General features: G+C 39.5%; 2 pseudogenes; one reads left to right on the forward strand and one right to left on the reverse strand.

Moving 5' to 3' along the window:
• Positions 1-12,450, reverse strand: part of LOC123946326 — a 112,193-nt pseudogene that overhangs the window by 69,936 nt on the left and 29,807 nt on the right.
• Positions 8,278-8,421, forward strand: LOC123947677 (annotated as a pseudogene).

The following is a 12,450-nucleotide window of genomic DNA, read 5'->3' on the forward strand; positions in this document are numbered from 1 at the left end:
AGCAGAAAAAAAATGGAGAAGGAGGAGAAAGAAAAGAAAGTAGGGAAACAAGGCCTAGGGATGGTGCAAATGGCGGGATTTCAAGCTCCTTGGAGAGAATTTTGAAAAACCCTGGACACGGACATAATAAGACTTAATAAGAGGAAATCTCTAGTTTGCTTAGGTGAGCCAACAAAAATAAGGAGAGGCATAAAAGAAGGGGATTTCACAAATATGACTGCAGTTAAAGAAATGCCAGAAATGTGTTATTAGTTGAACACACATTCAAATGATTTGTTAATCCAGATATAACTTTATCCACACCATGTACACTCAGTATTAATCTTTTTGAGGACTCATTCTCCCTTCCCCCAGCAATTCAAAATAGTTCAAAATACTTAGGAAAATTATGTTATCAAAACAAAGCAAAACCTGAATCAGAGTGAATCATACCAGTTATCTAGTCACTAAACCAGTGCTAGACAAGGACTGATGATGAGTTTGCTTGCCTGCAGGGAAGGGAAGGAAGAAAGCAGAAGGCATCAGCAGGCACTGAACTTGTTTCTCTCCAGCACTTTCTCCCAAATTGGTGAAAACCAGTCCAGTTTTAATGTGACAAAAATCACTGCTTCTCCAACCATGATGAAAAAAATGTTGGAGGGAGCAGTGTCAACACCAGGAAAGAAAAGAGCCCAAGGGAAGAGCCTTCTTTATGACGCTCCCCCCCACATGTCTGCACAAGCTATGCTCCCTCTGATGACGGATCCTTAGTAAGTCTTGGCTTACAATGGGTATAAAGGGAAAGTGTATATAAAAGAACTGATGCTACAAAAGAAATGTTCAACTGGCTTAAAAAAAAAAAAAAAGACTACCCCTCCCCCACCAAAAAACCTGAACAGTATTTCAAAGGTGTTATTCAATGCACTTAAGTTAGTAAAAGGATAGAAATCAAACCTAGGCAAGACCTTTGTCTACAAATGCCGCTGGTATCACTGAATTCAATACTCAGATAATAAAATTTCCATTTGATAAACATTTTTCTATATAAGAGGCAATTCTAATTCTATTTGAGGAATATAGATTGTTGATGAAATTCAGAGACCATTATCTCTTCTCCTTAAAGGATTCAGATTCCCCCATCTTATAAAGCATCCAGTACAGTCTTTTATAATCCTCAGGATAATCCTCATGATAATCCTCAGGGGGGTTAAGGGGTGGGGAGAGCAAGGCCTCTGAACAGGTAGAATTGCTTTTATTGTTCTTTGTTGTCATGATGGGAATTATGTGTTCAGCTCCAAATGCTGAATTCACGAAAACAATGTTTTTCTCCCTCACTAGGAATAAGACAAACTATTAAATCATTATTTCCTTTCCAGCTAAGGGTCCTTGTTGTCCTGACCAACTAAATGAACCATGCAGTATCTACTTGGAAAAAAATGTGTGGCAGAAGAGTGAGTGGTTAAATGTCACAGAAGCTGGGCTCTAAAAGCTCACAGCTGAATGCATAGTCACTGTTTGCAACTCATGCTGGCATCTGTTGCCATTCAGCCCAAAGTTAAGGGGCTACCCCTGGGAGTTAGCTGATGCTTTCTGAATAACTCACTTCTAAAATCACCTAAGAAGTGAAGCAATATTTATTTGCCAGCATGAATTATGATGCTGGCAAAAGTCATGAATCCATGTTGTTAAACCAATGTGGATTTACTCTAGCTTTGCGTCACTCAGATTAACATTAGGCATAAAAGGGCAAGCTATTGTTAAGGGCCAGATAACAACAGCTTTGGCCAGAATTAAACATGTAAGGCGCCTGGCGGCTCAGTAGGTAGAGCATGTGACTCTTGATCTCAGGGTCATGTGTTCAAGCCTCATGTTGGATGTAGAGATTACTAAAAAAAAAAGAGAGAGAGAGAAGAAAAAAGGCAATAGGTAATCTGTGGAGAGCTGCCTAGGTCAGCACCACTTATCCAAAGGGTCCATTCGCATGAAAAAGAAGAGTTTTTGAAATCCCACAGGTTTCTTGCCTCCTGGCTTTAGGTGGCTCACCTAAGTGAATTGTTTGTTTTCTCTTATTGTGCTTGGACTCTCTCATCCAATGCTGTAAACTTTACTTCCTTTTTTTTCTCTCACCTAATACAGGAGAGGCTCTCAATTTCCTCTTCCTGCCCAACAGGCATAGCCCACACCTCATATCCTTCTCTTCTGCAAAATGACATTTGGCCAAGGGAAAACACATCGGGAGCTATTTCTTAAATCTTTATTGCACTGAGTATTTAAATCTTTATTGCACAGCTCTAGATGACTGTTCTTTGCCCAAACAGCAAAGAGATGGGCTTAAGGGTTTCCAATGAAATTTGCTATTTACAGCTAGCTTGGGGGAGGAGTTGTGGCTCACAGTCAATGTCAGGAAATAGGGAGTGTAATTTAATCTGTGCCTCCTCCTTCCTTAACTTGCTGCTGGGTGGTGTCCCACTTTGAACTCAAATTGGAATTTAGACATTTCAGGGCTCTTCTAGTGAGCAACAAGAATGGGGCTTCAAGAATTTGCAAGAGGAAGAGCCCTCTGGAGAGAATCATTCCCAGAGAAAAGGAATAGACATCACAGCTGTAGGAAGGGAGGAGCTATTCCAAATACTACATAGTGTCCTCAATCCAGTCTTGTCCATCGGTTCAGGCTCCAAAGACTCACATTCCACCTAGGATGTGGGAATGGCTAGTAGAGAAAACACTCTAAGTAAAAACTATTTGTTCACAAAAATTTGATGAGACAGCAGGACTGTATTGGCCATCTTTAAAAGGAGAGCCAATTTCCACACACTGTTGGCACCTACAGGGCTTCACTCTATAGAAGCATCAAGTGTGAGGAATCTGTATTGCCCAGCAGGCATAGCCAGTGGAAGTGAGGGCAGGGTCTCACAGATGGGCTCCCTCTAGAGAAGGAGCTTAACATGCCCTGAGGTGAGAGGAGGAAATAAAATGGCTGTTTCTGTAATTTAACTGACCAGCATTGTTTGGAGAGACACATGGGGGACCTTCATAAATACTTGGTTTGAGAGGATCCCTTACAGAACACTGAGATCTTGTAATAGCAGGTGGGAGCAAGAGCCAGTGAAACCAGGGGGCCAGATGATTCTTTTCCTAAGTGTGGTTTTACTTTGCAGGGAATAACCAAGTGAACAGACTCTTAATGTCTTTCTTTCAAAAGACAGATGGAGATCCATGTTGTTCAGGCCTAACTCCTGACGTGCTTTGGCACCAGGAGTTAAAAACTGGAATGTGCTGCTTGCTTCTGGGGTGCTGCTGACCCACTGAAGATGTCACTGAGAACATTGCCGCTGAGAACAACCGATAATTTTAGCACTCTGCTGAAAGAATTAATCTACAGTTATTAGTTATGGAGTACTGTTGAAAAATTGTTTTAACATTTAATTTCTGTAGCTCTCTGTATGTTTATTCTTTTGAGAAACTTGGTTCATCTTTGGTGTTCAGTGAGAGCATCTTCTAAGAGCTTATATCTGGATCAGTTCTCATGTTTGTCTTCTATTGTATTTTGTGTATTTTATATTGAAATCATTGGTTTATATTCCTGTCTTTCTTGGTGAAGCTATAGGCTCTTCATGGAACTTACAGGGACAGGGATTGTATCAGACATTTTAATTATTTGAACTGAACTCTTCATAGCCTTCATCATTGTCAGAGTAAGCTCTGCCCCCCAAAAAACTCATCAAGATTTTCTGTGAATGTCCTAGAGTATGGCTAAGACTGGTAGTTATCACCAAATAATACTTCCTGTTCTTTTAAGAGTAACAAAAATCTTAGGTGGGCATCAAACAATACAGTAAATACATTTCCCAGATTCTATTGTAGCTAGATGAGGTCTTGCAATGAAGTTTTGGCACTGCGTTGTGAGTAAAGTGTGGACTCTCCCTCCCAGCTTGTGTCAGGAAAGAGAAGGAGAATACTTTCTTACCTCCACATTCTGCATTTTACTATTTGGATGAGGGATATAGTGATGAACTATTTCCACCCTTAAAGACAAAGACCCTCCTCTAGACATGGTAGAAAAAAACTGCTAAGAGGATTCTGGGACCTGACAACACAGTTATCATAACAGTCCTGGACTGCTCATTCCTAAACTATGTATTATATGAGGGAAAAATACTCTTCTATCTCATTCAGATCACTGAATAACCACTTTGGTGTGTGGTACACATTAAAATATTTATTCCATAGAACCAGCTAGTGTTCTTATTTGTCATACCTTACAAATGCTCTTGGCACAAAACAAGAAGTTTAATATCTAAATAATCACACCAGGGCGCCTGGGTGGCACACTTTGTTAAGTGTCTGACTCTTCATCTCAGCTCAGGTTGTGATCTCAGGGTGGTGAGATTGAGCCCTGCGTAGTGCTCCATGCTCAACAGAGTCTGCTTGAGATTCTCTCCCTCTCCCTCTGACCCCTCCCCTCCCACTTGTGCTCTCTCTCTCAAATATATATATATATATATATATATATTTTTTTTTTTTTAATGCCCACATTAAGTCAGTAGATGAGATATGAAATTGTCAGGATCTCTTTTATAAACTATCAAATTTTAAGATTTAAATCTTATAATTGTGAAGTGAGAGAAAAACCTCTCCTTTTAACATTTCCACAGGCTATTTGTCTACCACATAAATATTCATTGGTCCAACTCCAAAGAGGTGGAAGTCAAATATTCTAGTTCCTGTCCTTTTATTGCCCTCAGGCCACTCAAGTATGGCTGCTTTCTTACTTTCAACATGCTTACTCTGAAACTCATAGATCACATGCTGAACTCTGACCAACTATAATGAGAAACAAACTTTAGTTTTTGTCATAGTCACCTCTTTCACTCCTTTCTCATTACTTTATGCTCCTCTTTCACTCCTTAACCTTTTATCACTCACCCTTCAATTATTTCCCATCACCCACGCCACCATTGCCTTGTTCCAGAAAAACTTGCTCACAGTATCCCTAAGAGATTTTATAGCCCCAACCAATTCTGAGACCCCCTGCTTATCCAAGATACTTTCCATGTACTGGTGGTTCCACTTGTAGGTCCTCTACAGCCTGGCCACAGTGCCAGCTATGTAGGGTGGGGCAGAGTGGTTGGTTCCTGAAGGACCAGGAGGATCTTATCCTGAGGTAATAAACATTCATGAAACTGAGGGACATGTTTGATAGAAACTCCTTTAGAGAAAGCAGTAAATCAAAGGCCTAGAGCATTTGAGGTGACATCATAAAAAGTTAACAGAGCTGAAAATTTAAAAAAAAAAAGAATGAAACAATTCAAATTGAAATGGGAATCAGGGTTCTCATGTTTGGGACCATTCCAAGTTGCTTGGTGGAAAGTGATCAAATCTATACTTTGCTGGTTTTGGTTTTGAACCCAAGGTAGCAAGAACTTACTTAATCATGGCATAGTGCTATCATCAGTCTGGGCAAGGGCCTTCTCTTATTTCATTTTGTTTCATTTTCCTCTTTAATTGTTGATTCCCACCCTTGTTCCCCTTGCCAGAATAAGAACCTACCCTAAAGTATAAACAATATACGTCCTTATATATGTCTATACCTTGTAAAATATATAGCATTATTTTGCATATTTGTAATTTGTAAATTCCAAATTATGTAAAGTAATTATGTGAAAGAACTAACTAGAACCCAGAGTTCCACATGATTTAGATAAGACCCCCATTCTCCCGACCTTTACAGTTTCGTTGTCAATAGTGAGTATGTCCTGAATATGCCCAAAGGAAGACAGCACTCTGTGCTCCAGGAATGAAGACAAGTTCCCAGAGTCCTATGCATTTGAAAAGATTCCCACTCTTTACCTCACCACAGTCTACCTATAAATAGAACAACAGAGCTAATCCCACATACCTGTGAAGTTTTTTCTCTGGCCTACATAACTTTTTCCATTGGGCTTGGAGGTATCTAAGAATGTTCCTGTCAAGAATTGTAAGGGACTAAGATTTTACAGGAGAGGAGCCCTGAGCTTCGGCAACAGAAATCTTTTAAAATGGATAAGAAGCCTTCCTGATCTTTGCCATATAGAGAGACATTATTTTCATTATAATGGACAGTAAACAATCCTGTCTTTTGTTATCAATCTTCCAAAACTGTTCACAATAAGAACATCCTTGAGGGATGCCTGGGTGGCTGTCTTAAGTGTCTGCCTTCAGCTCAGGTCATGATCTCAAGGTCCTGGGAAGGAGTCCTGCATCAGGATCCTGCTCAGTAGGGAGCCTGCCTCTCCCTCTGCCCTCCCCCCTGCTTCTGTGCATTCTTTCTCTGTCTCAAATAAATAAATAAAATCTTAAAAAAAAAAAAAAGAACATCCTTGAAAAGATAGTCCAGAACAAAGGCAGTCTGCTCACAAGATATGCAAAATTCAAGAGATCCTTGGAGATTGTCTTCCAAACCTCCTTCTATGCAATTTTCTCTTTCTTTCTAAAATACCCCTCTATGAAGCTTATAATATCAGATAACCCATTCTTGTTGCAATCATTTACAAACCTCTCATTTTCTGAAGATTTCTGAAGAAATCAGTGTATTAATGATCCTTCACTACAGTGGCCTTTTGGTTCCATGACTTCTCCTTCAATGATCTAAACCTCTATTTTCTGATTATTTTTGAAGTTGAAATGAGTATCATTTCATATGTTCGTTATTAGTGTTTTCCTTTTATTTTTTTTTTTTAAGATTTCGTTTATTTATTTGTCAGAGAGAAAGGAAGGGCACAAGCAGGGGGAACAGCAGGTGGAGGGAGAAACAGGCTTCCCACTAAGCAAGGAGCCCGATGTGGGACTCAATCCTAGGATCCTGAGATCATGACTGAGCCCAAGGCAGACACTTAAGTGACTGAGCCACCCAGGTGTTCCTTAGTGTCTCCCCTTATGCAAATGCCATGTGCATATCCTTCACCCATTTTTCTCTTGGATTTACCGTTTTCTTTTCTTTCTCTCTCTCTTTTTTAAAGATTTTATTTATTTATTTGACTAGAGAGATAGCATGACATTCTAAGCAGCGGGAATGACAGGCAGAGGGAGGAGCAGGCTCCTCCTGGCTGAGCAAGAAGCCTGATGTAGGACTTGATCTCAGGACCCTGGGATCATGACGTGAGCTGAATGAAGGCAGACGCTTAATTGACTGAGCCACCCAGGCATCCTGGGTTTACCATTTTCTTATAATTAGCAAGATGTCTTCCTCATTGTAGATATTTATCTCTTATTGACCTTAATTATTTCAAATATCCTTTTCTAATCTGTGATCTGTATATGAACTCTATTATATCTTTCAACGAAGCAAACAAAGTCTTTAATTCTAATGTATTTTCCATCCATTTCTTTTTTTATCTTAGAGTTTGTGCTTTGGGGAGTTGGTTTAAGAAGTTCTTCCACACCCCAAAGTCAGAAAAATAATCTGTGTATCTCTTTTTTTCCTTTATCATTAATATTTCAAATTTACATTGCCCATTTAGAACTTTAATCCAACTAAATTTCACCCTCTCAGGGGATATAAACAAATATAGATATATAAAATAATTGTGGTATTAAAATTTCACTGGAAAATGTAGAAAATTAGGGGGAAATGTCTTAAAAAGTTTTTTTTTAAGTTTCTTAAGTAGACAACAATGAAAAAAGGGTTGAGAAACACTGCTATAAGCTAAGAATCCAGTATTACTTTTCTCTATGAGACGTTCCTGATACCATCTGTTAAACGTTTTATCAATCCTTTCTCTATCTGCACATATCAGTTGTCTGATACCTGCAGTGAACCACTTCTGATCCTTTTTCAAAATCACTTTAAATTTTCATAATATATTTAGTCTTCTTATACATGGCAGAAGTGTGTTGAATTCATTTTTTTAAAGACCTACTACAAAAAGTCCTACTAGAATTTTCATTGGGATTGAATTAAATTTACAGATTAGTTTTGGAAAACTGACATTTTACCCTGTTGTCATCCATTCCATGACCATGGTATAACACTCCATTTATTTAAGACCTTTATGCCCTTAACAAATTTAAAACTTCTTCTCCATAGAGATCATATACATTGTTTATTCAGTTAAATTCATAGTTTAGAATTTTGATTGTTATTAGGAACAGCATCATAGAATGTTACATTTTTAGTTAGCTATTGCTGATGCAGAGGAAAATTACTGATTTTTGTAAAATAGATCTATATCTAGCATTCTTATGAAATCTCTTATTAGATCTATAGTCTTTCTGTTGACTCAGCTGGGATTATTTTATCTGAAAAAAAAGGGGGGGCGGATACTTAGCTGGCAGGGGAGTGATTTTCTCAGGGCAAATCTTATCCATTGCACTCTGGATGTGCTGATCCCTGTGAGTTCCCCAAATGTGGAGAAACTTTACATAATTTGAGGTAGTGGGGGACTGTATTAATGCTCTCCCCTACCTATGCCACCATACCAAAAAAAAAAAAAGGGGGGGGGGGGAGAAGAAAGAAAGAAAAAAAGAAGGAGAGAAAAGAAAAATAAATTGATACTTTCTCTGAAGCAGATAGGGAGAAACCAATAATCTAGTAATCTATATGTAACAAGTAGAATGGAGAATTGAACCCCTGTGGAGCACACTATAATGACTAGCTGGTCTGGGATGCCTGGGTGACTCAGTCAGTTAAGCAACTGCCCTTGACTCAGATCATGATCCCACGGTCCTAGGATAGAGTCCCACATCCAGCTCCTAGCTCAGCTGGGATCCTGCTTCTCCCTTGCCTGCTCTGCCTGCTCTGCCTGCTCTGCCTGCCCTGCCTGCTGCTTCCCCTGCTTGTGCTCTTTCTCTCTATGACAAATAAATAAATATATAATCTTTTAAAAAACAGCTAGTCTGTTTAATGGCACAGGTAATTTCTGCTTTGCATTTGCAAAGATCAGCTTATTCAGTTCTATCTAATAAATATCTATAAGTACTTTTAGCTTCCTTATTCATATGCTCAGTCCTTTTTGTCCTAAATAATTATGAATTTCAGGAATGTATTATGTTATAAAAGGTTAGAAGCACTTGTACTGCTTTATCTCGGTGAGTAGAGCAGTAATCAATATTCTATGGGTTTCTTTGAATAACCATATTTAATAACTCTGAACATCTTACCAGTACTCACAATGAAGAAAAAAATTAAGCATATATTTATAGGAGGAGAAAATCTCTTGGGTAGTTTCCTAAATGATGAACTATCAAAAATGGCTAAGTTAAAATGATCATTTTCTCCTGATGATCCAAACTTATCGCTTGATAAGAGCTTCAAGAAATTAGTTGCATCAAAATATACACACCATTCCCTAAATCAAATGGTAGTTACAGAATAAAATAATGTTCCATTGTAATAAACTTGGACAAAGTTTCAAACACGTCTGTAGAATCTGGAAATTTCCCAAAATAGGCACAATAAAACTAGATGCCTTTAGAAAGAAATTTCTGAAAATTATCATATCAACTGGACTGAAAATTTCTTCATCATTTAAAAAATCCAAGAAATATCTGGGACCAATAAGTAGTTTCTACCAGAATAAAAGTGTAGCACTTGAAAAATTTAAGCATGTGTGTTTTAATTTTTAAAAATTGGGTTTTGGGGACACCTGGTTGGCTCAGTCAGTAGTGTCTGCTTTCAGCTCATATCATGATCCCAGGGTCCTGGGTTCCAGGCTTGGATAAGATTCTTGGCTTAGTGGGGAGCCTGCTTCTCCTTTTCCTTCTGTCTCCACACCCTCACAATCCCCCATCCCCACCCAGTGCTCTCTCTCACTCGCTCACTCTTTCAATTAAATAAATAAAACCTTTTTAGTTTAGAGGCAAGATGGCAGAGGAGTAGCAGACTGAAATGACATCAGGTCACAGGAATTCAGTTAAATAGTAATCAAACCATTCTGAACACCTACAAACTCAACACGAGATCAAAAAGAAGAGGAGCAGCAATTCTAGAAACAGAAAATCGACCACTTTCTGAAAGGTAGGACATGCAGAGAAGTGAATCCCAATGGACAGAAGATAGACCAAGAGGGGGAGGGGCCGGCTCTCGGCAAGCGGTGGAGCAGTGGAGCACAAAATCGGAACTTTTAGAAATCTGCTCCACTGAGGGACATCGCTCAAGAGGCTAAGCAGGGCTGGACCCCTTGCGGGGACAGTATGGTCTCAGGGCCCGCGGGGTCACTAAAAGATCAGAGGTGTCTGAGTGTGGCAGAGCTACAGGTATTGGAGCGGGGAAGCCGACTACAGAGACAGAGGTGAGGTGTGAGCTCTCAGCTCAGGATTACCTTAAACCATGATCCACAGCACAGTCGGGCCACTGTTCTTTGAGCAGAGATCCCAAAATTGGTGATTCACCAGGGAGATTCACCTTCCTCTTCTGGAGAAGCAGCAGGCAGTATCTGCTGGGTTTGGACACCTGCCAGAGACAGAAATGCTCGGTCACAGGCCAGGTGAGCCCAGAGCATGGTCGGAGACCAGGGAGATGGGAGTGATTCACCCCTTTTCTCTGAGGACACATTGAGGAGTCGGGCTCCAAGCTCTCGGCTCCTCCGAGCTGGAGATTGGGAGGCCACTATTTTCATTCCCATCCTCCAGAGCTCTATGGAAAGTGTTCAGGGAAAAAAACTCCCAAGAGCAAATCCGAGCAGATTTCTTAGCCTGGCCCCTGTCAAAGGCGGGGCAATTCTGCCTCAGGCAAAGACATTTGAGAATCACTACAACAGGCCCCTCCCCAAGAAGATCAGCAAGAACTGATCAGGACCAAGCTCACCGATCAGGGAGAACAGTGGAACTCCAGAGGTAGGGGAAAGCAATGCATGGAATTCATGGCTTTCTTCCCACAATCCTTTAGTCTTTCAAAGTTAAATTAATTTTTTTTAATTTATTTTTCTTATTCTATTTTTTTAACTTTTCCTCTTTCATCTATTAACATTTTTTAACTAGTTTATCTTAACAATACCTTTCTAAAAAAATCTTTTAAAATCTTCATTATTATAGTCATATTTTATCCTTCATTGTATTTATTATTTTTTGTATACCTATAGGAGTTTTTTTTTTTCCTAGAAAATTTGGGATACAATTTCTTCTAATAGATCAAAATATACCCTAAACTGCAAAGAAGACATCCAGATGGCCAACAGACACATGAAAAAGTGCTCCACGTCACTCGGCATCAGGGAAATACAAATCAAAACCACAATGAGATATCACCTCACACCAGTCAGAATGGCTAAAATTAACAAGTCAGGAAATGACAGATGCTGGCGAGGATGCGGAGAAAGGGGAACCCTCCTCCACTGTTGGTGGGAATGCAAGCTGGTGCAACCACTCTGGAAAACAGCATGGAGGTTCCTCAAAATGTTGAAAATAGAACTACCCTAAGACCCAGCAATTGCACTACTGGGTATTTACCCTAAAGATACAAACATAGTGATCCGAAGGGGCACGTGTACCCGAATGTTTATAGCAGCAATGTCTACAATAGCCAAACTATGGAAAGAACCTAGATGTCCATCAACAGATGAATGGATAAAGAAGAGGTGGTATATATACACAATGGAATACTATGCAGCCATCAAAAGAAATGAAATCTTGCCATTTGCAACGACGTGGATGGAACTAGAGCGTATCATGCTTAGTGAAATAAGTCAATCGGAGAAAGACAACTATCATATGATCTCCCTGATATGAGGACATGGAGAAGCAACATGGGGGGTTAGGGGGATAGGAGAAGAATAAATGAAACAAGATGGGATTGGGAGGCAGACAAACCATAAATGACTCTTAATCTCACAAAACAAGCTGGGGGTTGCTGGGGGGAGGTGGGATTGGGAGGGGGGAGGGGGCTATGGACATTGGGGAGGGGAGGCGAACCATAAGAGACTATGGACTCTGAAAAACAAGCTGAGGGTTTTGAAGGGTCAGGGGTGGGAGGTTGGGGGAACAGGTGGTGGGTAATAGGGAGGGCACGTTTTGCATGGAGCACTGGGTGTTGTGCAAAAACAATGAATACTGTTACGCTGAAAAAAATAAATAAAATGGAAAAAAAAATACCCTAAATCTAGCACAGGGCTTTGTTCTAGTCTCCAGCCTGAGCACATTCTCTCCTTTTTTTTTTTTTTTTTCCTACTTTCTTTAGTCAACCAACTTATCAATTCCTTTCTTAGAACTTTTTAAAATTTCATCTTTACAGTCATATTCCATCCCTTCATAGTGTTTATTACATATATATATATATATATATATTTATTTATTTATTTTCCTTTCTTTACAATTTTGGGAGGTAGTTTCTTCTCAGAAACCAAAATACACCCAAAATCAAGTGGATGGCTCTGTTCTAATCACCAGAAATCTTTTAAATTTCTTTTTACCTCCATTCTTCTCCCTCCAGTTTGGGGTCTCTTCTGATTTGGTTAGCATACATTTTTCTGGGGCCCTTGCCACCCTTTTACTATTTTA

Source organism: Meles meles, chromosome 7, assembly GCF_922984935.1.
Source record: "Meles meles chromosome 7, mMelMel3.1 paternal haplotype, whole genome shotgun sequence".
NCBI classification, from domain to species: domain Eukaryota; kingdom Metazoa; phylum Chordata; class Mammalia; order Carnivora; family Mustelidae; genus Meles; species Meles meles.